The sequence below is a fragment of the Pongo abelii genome, chromosome 6 (genome assembly GCF_028885655.2).
Source record: "Pongo abelii isolate AG06213 chromosome 6, NHGRI_mPonAbe1-v2.0_pri, whole genome shotgun sequence".
Taxonomy (NCBI): Eukaryota; Metazoa; Chordata; class Mammalia; order Primates; family Hominidae; genus Pongo; species Pongo abelii.
This window is the reverse complement of record NC_071991.2, coordinates 94,894,498-94,908,219: the sequence shown is the minus strand read 5'-3', so window position 1 is coordinate 94,908,219 and position 13,722 is coordinate 94,894,498.

The window sequence follows — 13,722 nt, the reverse complement described above, 5'->3', positions numbered from 1 at the left end:
GTAGGCAAATGTTTTAGTAGAATCAAAGGATTTTGTTAAAGAAGAGGATACTAATAAATCCAACAGATTTTCAGATGAGACTCAGATGTACTAAATCACAGGAGTCACAGCACTGCATTATAGAAATTTACCAGGTTTTGGAAGGACCAAAGGCCATATTTGATAAATTTTGCCAAATAAGAAAATGTTATTGCAGAATAGAAAACATAAAAAGATTACAAAACTGAAAATTAAAAATACAAAAACTGGAAGGACAGCTTGAGCTCAGGAGTTTGAAGCTGCAATGAGCTATAATGGCACCACTGCAGTCCAGCCTGGATGACAGAGCAAGACATGGTCTCTTAAAAACAAACAAACAAATATAATACTATAATTGAAACTAAGAAATTAATATGTCAACAAAGTTGAAGAGAGACTTAGTAAACTGAGAGATGAGAATATATCCTACTAAATAAAGCTACAAAGGATGCAAAGTGTGGAAGTTACACAAAAAGGTATTAAGCAAACATATAGAAGAGTTTTTAAAAGTCTAGCATACATGTAATTGAGTTTAGAGATGGAAAGTATAAAATTGAGAAAAAACAATATGTGAAGAGATGACGGCCAAGAATTTTCCAAAACTAACAAAAGATAACAAATTACAAATTCCAGAAGCACTACATATACCTAAGATAAATACGAAGGAAACCACATCTAGTGGCAAAATTTGCATTAGCTTAAAACTAAACATAAAGAGAAACTTTTATGACAATCAGAAAAAAATACATATTAGCACCAAAGGAAAAAAGTCAACAGCAAAAAAGTCAAATCAGTGACTTCTCAATAACAAAGGACATCACAGGAAAGGGGAATTGCTATATTTTCAAAATGCTGAAAAATATTTTTAAACTCAAAATCTATATCCATGAAGCTCATGCTAAAAAATTGTTAATAATTTTATAATTTTTATGTGGGCAATCTTTTTGCAGAAAACAAAAACCTCAACCATAAAATAGAAAAATATATAAAAGATGACCTTAACAAAAATTATGAATTTCTGTTAATCAAAAGCTATCATTAGATCAACAGACAAGCTATATAGATCAATAGAAAATGTTTGTAATACTTATACCTTAAAAAAGACTTTTATGAATACCCTAAAAATACTCCTAATAGTCAGTGATAGAAAAAACAAGCAACACAACTAAAAATGGTTAAAAGACTTGAATAGACACTTCATAAAAAAATATTTTTGGTTGGCCAAAAGCTCATGAAAATGTGCTAACATTATAAGCATCAGGTCAATGCAATTTCTATTAATTTCAATGTAATTTCTATTAAAATTACAATGAGATTTCATTTTACACACAATAAAAGGCTAAACAAAAAGACTGATATTGCCAAATGTGGAGAGGATGTGGAGCAGCTAGAGTTGAAGTGTAAATGCTACACCACCTTTGGAAAACTGGCAGTTTCCTATACATTAAATAGACACATGACTAAATAATTCATTTCTGGGTATTCACCCAATAAAAATATATGTTCACACAAAGACTTGTGCAAGACAGCCATAGCCGTCTTATTTATATTATATATAAAATGGAAACAACTCAAATGTCAATTAATAGAAAATAGATAAATTGTGATATATTCATTTAATGGAATAATATTAAGTGATTAACAAGGAACAAACTATTCATTTAAGCAACACTGAGGATGCATCTCAAAAACATTATATTGAGACAGAGAAGGTAAATACAAAAGAATATGTACTATATGATTTCACTTATATGAAGTTCATAAACAGGTGAAATTAGCCTAAATGGATAGAAATAAGAAAATTTCAGTATTCAGACCTGAAGGAGGATTAGATTATTCTAATCTAAATAAAGATTAGAAACTTTATTTCTTCTTCATCACTCCTCTTTTCCATTTTTAATCAAGTTAGAGATTTTAAAGTATTGCTAAAGTCGGCTGTCCTTTCACCATTCTGTTATCTAATAATAAAGTAGAGCAATAAACCAATTTTTTTTCAGATCCAATTTCAGAGTGATTGGACAAACTGATCTCACACTAGGAAACAGCTTGAAGTGATGTAAAGTTGGGTATGTAAAGTAGTTTGAACTTAAAAATTTTTTTGTTATATAAATATATTTTAACGAATAAAAATATAGATAAATGTATAGTCTTTAATCATTACAGAAATTGAATAGGCAATTAATCCTCCCCTCACTCCTCGGCAAAGAAAACTGCAATTTACACATACTGACACAGAAGTGAAAGTAATGTTTTCCAACTCAGTTTAAAAATGTAGCTTTAATACCAAAACCTGACAAGGACAACACAAGTTCCAAGCCATTCCTCTCGTGAATATAACTTTTTAAAATTATAAGTGAAATATTAGCAATTCACTGATTGTGTGTGGGGGCTGAGAGGAGGTATAAAACTACAACTAAGCTGAGTTTATCCCAGGAATATAAGGTTTATTTAATATTTAAAGATCCTTCAATATAATTCACTGTATTAAAAGAACACAACAGAAAACTCATATTTTAGGTATTCAAAAATAATCTGGTAATATCTTTTTCATGACATAAAAGTCTTTGTAAACTAGAAATATAAAGGAACTTCCTACAAATGATCTGTAGAAAATGTAAGATTAATGGTGAAATAGTGGAAACTTATTCTTTAAATTTAGGAAGGAGACAGTGCTATCTGATATCATTGCTTCTTATTTGAACATTACTAGAGACTTTTCCTAGTCAGTTAAAAAAAAGAGCGGTGGTCAAGTGACCGTTGTTTCTCTATAGAGTCAAAGCTTTTCTGCAGTATCACAGAAAAATATCCACAATTATCTGAAAATGACATTAAAACAATCTTTCCTTCCAACTACATAAGATTGAACTTTCTTAAAGTATTCAACCAAACAAATGTAGCAACAGATTGAATTAAGGAGCTGATGTAAAAATTTCAAATTTCTTCTGTTACTATAGATATTAAAGAGATTTGCAAAAATGTAAACAATGCCATTCGGCTATTTTTGTTTTGGAAAATATTGTTATTTTCCATAAAATATTTATGAAATATTTATGTTAACATATGATTTCATTATTATATTAAATAAACATTTTTAAATAGTTTCTATTTAATTTCTAATACATTAAATATAAATGAACATATATGTTCATTTAGTAATAATTTGTTGCTTTATACACTTACAATGTGTATATATTTATATCTGTATATTTTATTTCAATAAAGTGTGGTAAAATATAAAAAGATTTAATGTGGAAATTATGATTTTATGTCACAGAATAGAATTTTCTAGCTTTTTCCCATTAAAATATCACTTACTTTTAGATTATACTTAAAAATTTTTGATTACCATTTTCGAAAATGAATAGGGCCTTTACCTCTAAGACTAGAAACTGGATTTCTTCTTCATTATTCCTCTTTTCTATATTTAATCAGAGGTAGAGATTTAAAAGTATTGCTAAAGTTCTCATGATTTTTAATGAGGTAATTATTTGGCTACCCTTTAAACATTCTGTTATCTTAATAATAGAGTAATAAACCAATTTTTTTTAAATCCAATTTCAGAGTGGTTGGACAAATGGATCTCACTTGAGATGATTACCAGCAGGGGAGATATTATTTCAATACAATCAAAGACTACCATTGGAACATATGGAAATATACCCTGCAATTCTTTTAGGTCCTAGTCCAAAGATGTCAAGCAAAATGAGCCAAAGTCTTGAAGAAAAAGAAAAGATGGATTGTGCATGAAGAACACATATTTATTTCCTACCATAAACTAGGAACTGTCCATATTTATATTAATATTGTCAATAACATTATGAAATAGGTGGGAATTTTTCCTGCTGCAGTTAAATAGCAGAGAGTCTGTCACATAACTATTAATGATCCAGCCAGAGAGCAAATAAAAGTCTGCCTATTGCTAAGGCTGGTGGCCTTCTAGTTTATCATAAACGCATCATGGTCACAAGAAGTGTTTTAAAGATGGCAAATCCCTAATCATGACACAGTTATTATTCTGCCATCACTGGAATTATAAACTTAGAAAAGTAGTAACCAGGCTGACACGCCACCTGAAAAAAAATTCAATGTCAGTCAACACTGAGGATCCTTGGTGCCCCCAAAATGATCCATAGACTAAAATATATGAGAACTAGTATTCTAGAAGATATTTCCTTAGCCAAATTCTTGTCCTCTTTCATATAATCACATTTCAGTAAATTTATCCTTCAGATGATCTAATTCTCTCTGGATATATGTGACTTTTCACTTGGGTCTGCTGATTTGGACAAACTTATAAGGGTCATATAACATATTTCCTTTTTAGTTTGTAGCAACTTGGTCAGATTAAATATCTAGAGGTAGAAAATAAAAATAGAAAGGCTTTTCTTTTTCACTTTTTAAAAAATTTTTTATACTTTGAACATTTTCTCTCATGATCCAGTATTAACTTTCACTTAACAGCAATCTCAAAAGTATGCCTCTTAGTCAGTTCCCTAGGGAAAATGGTAAACCAATAAAAACAGAGACAGCATAATCATTTTTGGCACGAGAGCATAACTTATTTGAACAGATCAGGAAGCATCAATAAAATATAGTGACGCACAAGATAAATGGAAATGGATATACTGTAGAGTTATAGACTAACGAGTGTCTCTTCTCCTAATATACATGTCAATCTAGCGAGGCGATGGTCTAAAGCTCTCTGATGTCTATCAGGTCACGGGGTCATCCTGGGAAAACATAGTGCAGATTATGTAGAAATCTGCAAATAGAACAGTGCAAATAAAGAGAGAGATTTATGTCTTCATGTGTTTCAAGAGATAATGTTTCAATTGGAAAATTATAGTATTTGGGCTTTGTGGGGAATGTCACAGTTTCCAGATTTAAAAACTACCTTTGTTGAAACAGCCATTTATGAAATACCCAAATCTTTGATTTAAAAACAAAAAATAGAAAAACAGAAAGAAGAAAGGAAAGAAAACCCCAGATTTTGTACTGTATTTTTCAGAACATAAAGTAAGAGAAAAATTAACTACACCTTCTGAGATAATATCTGTGTGAAATGTTAAGCCTCAAACCAATTGATTTCTAGCAAAAGGATTAATAGTGGATATGTTAAATTTTCTCTCTATTGCAAATGCTTAAATGTGAAAACATTCATTAATCTTATCTTTGGTAAGTAGATGAATTAAATATATAGATTGATAAATAATGTTTGGCAGGCTCTAATTTTATTTGATTACCATATCATTACCCACAAGACAAATTATATGCTACCATTAAAATATCTGTAATCAAAAAACTTAATAAGTATAAAGTTTATTACATTTATCAGACTTTTTTAAGAAGAAAATCTAAGCCTGAAAACTTTTTAATTATGCATCTTTCCTGAGGCAATATATTATATATACGGTTTTTCAGTTCAAAATGTAAACCCACATCAGGGAACTCTTACTGACTTCACTTCTGAACCAGGCATTCCTCGGTACTAGGAAAGAAAGCTAAATAGGTTACCACGCCTGCCAGAAGAAAACTTACAGTGTCATAGGAAAATGAGGAAGCAAAAGTAATTTAAATTTACTATGGTAATTTAGGTGAGAGAGATTTGCATTGAAGAAATGTAGTTCATTAAGTTTTTAAAAAATTAGAAAACTCTTCCTTGAGGAAGTAATACAACAGCTGAGTCTAAATGTATTATACTGACTCATTGAATTAGAAATGAAGTCCCTTCCAGGGAAAGAAAACAGCATGAACAAAAGCAGAGAAGTATGAAATAGCATAGTGCGTGCGCTAATATGTGTGTGTGTGCGTGTGTGTGTGTGTGAGAGAGAGAGAGAGAGAGGGAGAGAGAGAGAGACAGTCCAATTATGAAGGAAGAGGAAGGGAATAACAGATGATGCAGCTGAAATAGCAGATCGTGATGATCTTAAGTGATTTTTGTTAATGGATGATACAATCAGACTTATGTTTTAGACTCACTCATTTGTGTGTATTGCAAAATTTTGAGAGGTACAAACTGATGCATGAATCACATGGGACTCTGCAGTTACTCAGGGATAGGTAATAAGAATCCAAGATAAAGCAATATATGTACAAATGGAACAAAATGGGACCTTTTTTTTTTCATCATATGCAAGTGATGAAAAGTGTAAGACTTGATACTTAATTAGATGTAACTAGTAAGAGCGAGGGGTAGCCTGGTTAGTTCCCCAATCCCTCTCTTAGGTGTTATATAGATGGAGGTATGACTAAATGAGATGGAAAATACAGGAAGAATACTAAGACTTGTGATTTAAAGGAGAGAACAGTGAATAATGATTTGAGCGTGGGTTACATGTGAGACATCCAAATGATATGCACTGGGTAATTTTATATATTTTTTCGAAAGGTCAAAATAGAGATAAGGTCAATAAATAAATATCTGGCATAAAAATAAGCACAGGATTGTTAATTAAAATTTAGATTAGAATTAAGATGGTCTAAGAAAAAAGAAAACTTTTTCTTAAAAAGCTAGTTTTTGAAAGGGAGTTCTAGAATGACAACACTGCAATGGAGAATGGGAAAAAATATACATATACATATACATATATATATATATATATATATATATATATATATATATAAAGCAACCAAGAGAAAGGGTTCCAGAAAACTAAAATATAGAGTTCAGCCATTGATTTTACATCATGAAAGTTATTGGCTCATGTTCCTTTACCAGGATAGAGTGACTGGGCTTGAAAACAGTTAACAGTTGGTTAAAAAATTGGTAAGAGGTGAAGAACCTTGAAGAATGACTACTGGGCCTCTCTCAAAAGAACTCTTCTAAACAGGGAGGCAGGCAGAGAGAAAGAGGAATCCCCTACACCTTCCCTGTAGAGGAGGGGAAGAGAGAGAATTAGAATTACTTAGAATTTAAGAATGAAAAGAAGTTATTTAGAATAGGATTTAAGAATTGAACACAGAAACTGGCCTCCATGGGGAAGGCCCCTCAAATTCTGAGAAGAAAAGAAAATATTACAGTAGAGTAACATAGATAACTTGGGCTGTGGGATGGGATTGAATCTGAGTCATATGTGACTGTGCATCTCAATTTTTTAAAGGAAAACAGGAGAGGAGATTAAAGAGAATAGATTTGATTTGGGAGCTTAAAGAAACCAGTGAAAAGTATGACAAAGTATGACTGTAGGAAAGAGTTTTCCTTTACCCTCTTAGGCTCTATGGCTGGGCAAGAGAAATAAACTGACAAAAAACAAAATAACAGGAAAGAAGTGTACACATTTATGTAATGTCTTTACTTGCATATGAAGGGCTGTATATATAAAAAATGAAGATCCCAAAAGTAGAGATGCCTGAGACAGCTTATATACCATTTTAACAAAGAGTGATAAGTTGTGGAGACATGAGAAAACAAATTAAAAGAGAGAGAGATTTAGGCTAGGAGCAGTAAATTGGGGGAAAAGTGACTGGGAAATATATAAGGAAAACTAATTGAAGATAAAGGTTATTTTAGTAGCTCTGTTTGTACAGATTCATCTTGGCACCAACTCCCCAACTCCAGTAATAAAACAAATATTCTCTCCTTGGTACAAGGAATTCTTTTTCAGAAATTCATGCCCTACTTTTTGGTAAAAAGGGAGAAGTAAGAAACCCTTTCCTGCATCTATCTTTTCTCAATTGCCTTCAGCTCAAAATAATAAATATACCAAAATGGCATATTTTGGGGTAACATATTCTGATTCCCTTCAGAGCTAAAAATAAAAAAGGTAAAGAAACATAGAGGCTATAGTGGAAGTGAACTTTTCAATTCTACATTTTTAATTAGAACTTTCAATCCCAATGTCAAATTCAGCATAATTTCAGCACACCTCCCCAGTCAAAGGATAATTTAAATAACTCAAAAATGTAAATAAAAGACAAGAACTATAAAGATGTTGGTAGAAAAAGAAAACACAAGGCAGTCCAGAGATTATGAGAACTCTTGAAATATCTAAAACAAATGGAATTATGAGAGAAATAGGAGAAAGAATACTACAGTCCTGAAATTAAGAGCAACAGGGCCTGTTAGAAGTTTCATGCTGAGAGTCAATAAACTTAAGATCCTTGAGTAAGGTTTTGACTACTAATCATAGTCATTAAATGGAACTTCATTTTGAACAGCTCAACCAGATAGGTCCAGTGGGTTTTACACTCAGCCTAGAAACCAAGAACTGCTATGAAAGCAAAATGAAACCTCTGCCCTGGGAGTTATGCAAATATGGGTGTTGCAGACTAGGAATCATTTGCAAACTCACCTTGAAGTAGCTCCAGAGTCTTGACCAACATACTCAGAGCTAAATAAAAGCAAAGATAGCTTTACCCAAGAGTGAAATACAATGAGTACAAAACTCTTCTTGGATTGCTAATGGTGGGGACCACAGCCTTCCAACTTGCTGCACATGTACACACACTGAATCCTAACCAACAGTAAGCACTGATGTAGAGCCCTCAAATGTGCTCCTCTACACAACATGCCTATTGGAGAAATTTACCTAAACCAAAGCAGAGGAAAATTATAGCAGCTACCTAGATAATTAACCCAGCCCTTCATTTTCAAATATAAATTAATAAGTACACAAGGATCATCAGATAAAGAAAAGGACAAACCTAAATGAAAGGAAGCAAGATAAACTGAACTGGAAAACAAAAATAATTCAACAAAGAAAAAAGAAACTTGTTTCAAATTTGTGATTAGTGTAACAATAGATAATTAAAATAATATTAACATATTAATATTAATTAAAGGTGTGCTATAAATTCTTAATATGTAATTAATATCTAATTTTATAAATAATAATAAAATGTAGTTTTCATAGGGATCCTTTTATACATACCATTTGGTAGATATATAAATTTTGCTACAAGTTCAAAGTGAATTTTTTCTAATGCAAATGGTATTTAAGTATAGTTGAAGCCAAAATATTAATACCTGGCTTAGGAGAGATTAGATGTAGGCAGAGAAAGATCATTTATTCTAGGCTGGGCGCAGTGGCTCACACCTGTAATCTCAGCACTTTGGGAGGCTGAGGTGGGTGGATCACCTGAGGTCAGGAGTTCAAGCCCAGCCTGGCCAACATGATGAAACCCCATCTCTAATAAAAAATACAAAAATTAGCCAAGCGTGGTGGTAGGCACCTATAATCCCAGCTACTCAGGAGGCTGAGGCAGGAGAATTGCTTGAACCCAGGAGGCGGAGTTTGCAGTGAGCCACGATTGCACCACTGCACTCCAGCCTGGGCAATGAGAGCAAAACTCTGTCTAAAAAAAATAAATAAATAAATAAAAAGAAAGATCATTTATTTTAAAAGAAAATAAGAACTTTTATCAATATAAAAAAGTCATTCAGATGTGTCCATTTAAATATGAGACTTTTATTACAAGAAAATTTTAGAAGTGAGTAACAACTAATGAGATTAGAAAAACTTAATTTTATTTAAGTATAGATTTTGTGCCCACTTAAAAGAAAAGAAAATGTTTTTAACTTGTGTTTTTTAACAGTAGTTTTAGTTCTATGATACTTAAGCTCACTTGGAGTAGTAAAATATGAAGCAGGCTGGAATATAAAGATGCCACACTGTCCTGGGTGCTTTTTTTATTTTATTTTATTATTATTATTTTTTTTTGCAACCCAGAGCGGGCAACCAATGCTACATGTTTTGGCAATGCTATTTTTTGTTACATCTCATCAGGAGGCACATAACATAAGGTTGTTCCATTTTTAATGATGTTAAGATTGATCATGGGGCCTGGGAAAATTCCTGAGACCCAGGTGCAAGATATACCAATTAAATCTGAATGTCCAGAGTTGGTGGTCAGGCATAGTAATTTTTTAAAGATACTCAGGTGATGCCAATATGTGTGCAGCAAAGTTTGGAAAACAAAAGGTCAAAGTGATCCCAGCCTAATCTATTCATTTATATAAATCGCCATTAACGTTTAATTCATGGTTTCAGTGTAATGATTAATGCTTAGATTCATTATTCATTAGGGTTTATAAATGATGACTTATCAAAGTTCTATCTATTTCTGAACTCATTAGCTGGACTTCTATAAAGAAACTTTTGTCATCAACTATTTGGTTACCCTAAAATACAGTTTTTACAAGAAATCCAGATAAACTTGTTATATTCATGACTATCTTTTTATTCTAGAAATATACTGGATAGCTGTACTCCATAAGTGACCCAAGGCCTCTTTTTGTATTGCCTACAAGCTGAAATTGCTTTTTATTTAAAAAAAAATTTTCAAAGGGTATTAATAAAAACAAGAAAAGACTATGCAACAGATAACAGTATGTAGACCTACAAAAGAAGTGGAGGAAGAGGAAAGGGAAGAAAAAAGAGAAGAAAGAAGAAGGCAGAAGGAAGAAGTAGAAGAAGAGACTGATGTGAATCCCAAAGCCTTAAATTCTTATTATGTGGTCTTTCACAGAAAACATTTGCCAGTGCCTGGTTTAGAATAAAGACTTTGTGTCCTTATAAATTCTCAATGGCAAAAATAACCAGTATGAGTGTTTCATAATAAACTCATAATTTTTAACATTGCAGCTATTATTTTTTCATGCTATAGCTCTTATATTTTAGTCCAGTAGGAACACTTTCACATAATTTTTAATTTTGTTTAGTTAGTTTAGTCTTGTGATGTTAACTAGACTCCAGCAATATTTGATAGCTTCCTTTGTTTCTGGCAGAAAAAGTTCCAGAAACATCTGACCCTTTTCCTGCTCCAGAGCTGGAACCAGCATTTCATCAAAGAGTCCTTCTTTCCTTTAGTGAGAAATTATATTTAGAGATGAAAATCTGGGTGATAATGGAATACTATGCAGCCATACAAAGGAATGAGATCATCTCCTTTGAGGGGATGTGGATGGAGCTGGAAGCCATTATCCTCAGCAAACTAATGCAGGAACAGAAAACCAAACACTGTATGTTCTCATTTATAAGTGGGAGCTGAACAATGAGAAAACAGGGAGGGAACAACACACACTGGAGCCTGTTGGGGCTTGGGGGAGTTGGGGAGGGAGAGCATCAGGATAAATAGCTAATGCCTGCGGGGTGTGATACCTAGGTGATGGGTTGATAGGTGCAGCAAACCACCACGGCACACATTTACCTATGTAACAAGCCTACACATCCTGAACATGTATCCTGGAACTTAAAATTAAGTTGAAAAGAAAACAAAATCTGGGTGATAGAGGCACTAATTGCTAATGAGTTGCTTTTGCTTATAGCCTACACTGTTATTGTTTCTATGCCTTTTCAACCAGTTAGATAATGCATATTTATTTTAGAGATATAAAATATTAAATGTCTCTGATATTTCCAAATTACATTTAAGCCACTTTATTTTATATTTCCTTTCTCTTACGCTGAAAGCTTAATTCCTAACAATAGAAACATAATTTCTTATTTGATTTATTCTATATTACAATAACAGCAACATTATTAATATACTCAGTTCAAATTACATAGCCTTGTTTTATAGGTGATTCTGTTTAAAGACACCTCATGCAAAATACAGTGTTGATTCATTAACACTGAACTTCTAGCCAACCGCAATGTAACTCATGCCTGAAGGAAGTCGATGTGACACATCTATTTTCTGTGTATGGCACATCACAGCCATCTTGCAGTCAGGAACATCTGTGTATGGCCATCTGTGTATGGCACATCACAGAACATCTTGCAGTCAGGAACGTAGACAGCATTGCAGCACTACGCTTGGGGACCATTTTAAAAGCAAAATCACCAACAACAAGCACAAGAATGTGAAAATGTGGCATTAAATAGACCACAAAAATGACACTGTTTATAGTATAACAACTGAAACAAGAAAGTAGAGTGTCTCCTTAGTCAGTGTCTACTGGGAATAAGCACCTTGGGCAATTCAATTTTTCTGCTACTCTTAATGTCTGCAATTAACTGCCTGAATGTCTGCAAAGGACTGTGAAAGTTTTGTAAATGTTGATTTGGAGGTTACAAATACATTTTAATGTGTAGGTGAATTCTCAAATATGGAATCTGTGAATAATGAGGATTGTCTCTGTGTGAAAGATTCATAGGTAACATATACAGAGAAAAAATATGATGCTGGAAGAGTGAAGAAAGGTAATATCAGACTGACTTCTCAAAATTAGAAGCTTTAGCCTGTAGGAATTTTGCCATGAGACAGGAGCATTCAAGGATTTTTAGGCTGAGGGGTGATAAAATGGTATTTCTGTTTTATAATAATCACTCTATGTATTGTGGGAAGGAGAGTGGTGAGGCAAAAGTTGGAGACTATCAGACCCCAGCGATGATCCCAGTAAGAAGTCATGAGGCCTCTACTAAGGAAGTGGCAATGGGCATGATGTGAAGGGGGTGGCCATGGCGAGTGCTTCAGTGTGAAGGACAAGAGAAGAGAAATCAAAGATGATCTTCTGGGTAATCAAGGTGCTGTGTGGTGGGACAAAATTTTAAAGAGTCAGAACCAGTTTCAACAGGGAAAAATGCAAAATTAAGTTTAGCCACGTTGAGCTTTAGTTGCCTAGAGGTTATCTAGGTGCAAATTTCCAGAAAATATTTACATATAGAAATCAGTTTTTAGATAACATTTAAGTAATAAGTTGAGGGCTGAGAACTGAATTTAAACAAAACAAAACAAAAATAAAATTAAGAGGTTAAAGAAGGTAGAATATACGAAAAAAAAAAAAAATTCAAGCAGCCAGAATGCTAAGAAGGCAAGCAAAAGTAAAACATTTTCATGAAAACTAAGCAAGAGAAAGTTTCAACAAGGAAGAAGTGGATAATAATGTTAATTACGGCAAACAAGTAAAACAAGATAGGCTTGGTAAGACATAAAAGAAATTTGGCAATTAAAGACTTGGTGACTCTAGCAAGGAGGGTTTCACTATAATACAAGCCAGATTTCTTTTAGGTTGAGAGAGAAACGTGGTAAGAAAATCTAGACAACCTATTGGTGATCAAGCACTTAGATTCAAGTACGTCATTCAAATTTCAATTCTGCCACTTGAAAGCTGTGGTAGCCTTTGATAATTTGTTCAGTGTCTGTTTTTGTTTTGTCATCTGCAAAACCCATCCAATAATAGTACTTAATATATTTGAGTACTGTTTTGAGAAAGAAATGAGTGAATGCATGTGAAGTAATTAGAAAATTTTAAAAAGTTTTTAGCCCAAGTAGAACTAAGATGTGAAACATCATAATGTATGGTATAAAATTTATTTTAAAATGAAGATACTAAAGTTGAATATGTACAAGGAATATTATAAAGGCTCTTTGAAGGCGTATTTCAAAGGTAAAAATAAACATTGGTTTGTGAAACTGAATTATATAACGTAATTAAACATAAATTAACATAAAAATTAGTAAGATAAATTTCTAGAATTGATGACCTGAGGCAAAACAAGCACTTAATAACATAAAAAGATAGACTGTGATAACATATTTTTCTGATAAACACACTGTCAAAAGAAATACAACAATCCAAAGAGTATGTTGGCATACACACACACACACACACACTTTATTTTCTGGAGAAGAAGGAAGGCATATAATCTCTATAAATATCTTTTTGCAGTAGTCTCACTACATATATATTAAAATAGCCAAAACTTGGAGCACTGGCAACACCAAATGCTGGTTAGTATGTGGAACAAGAGGAACTCTAAT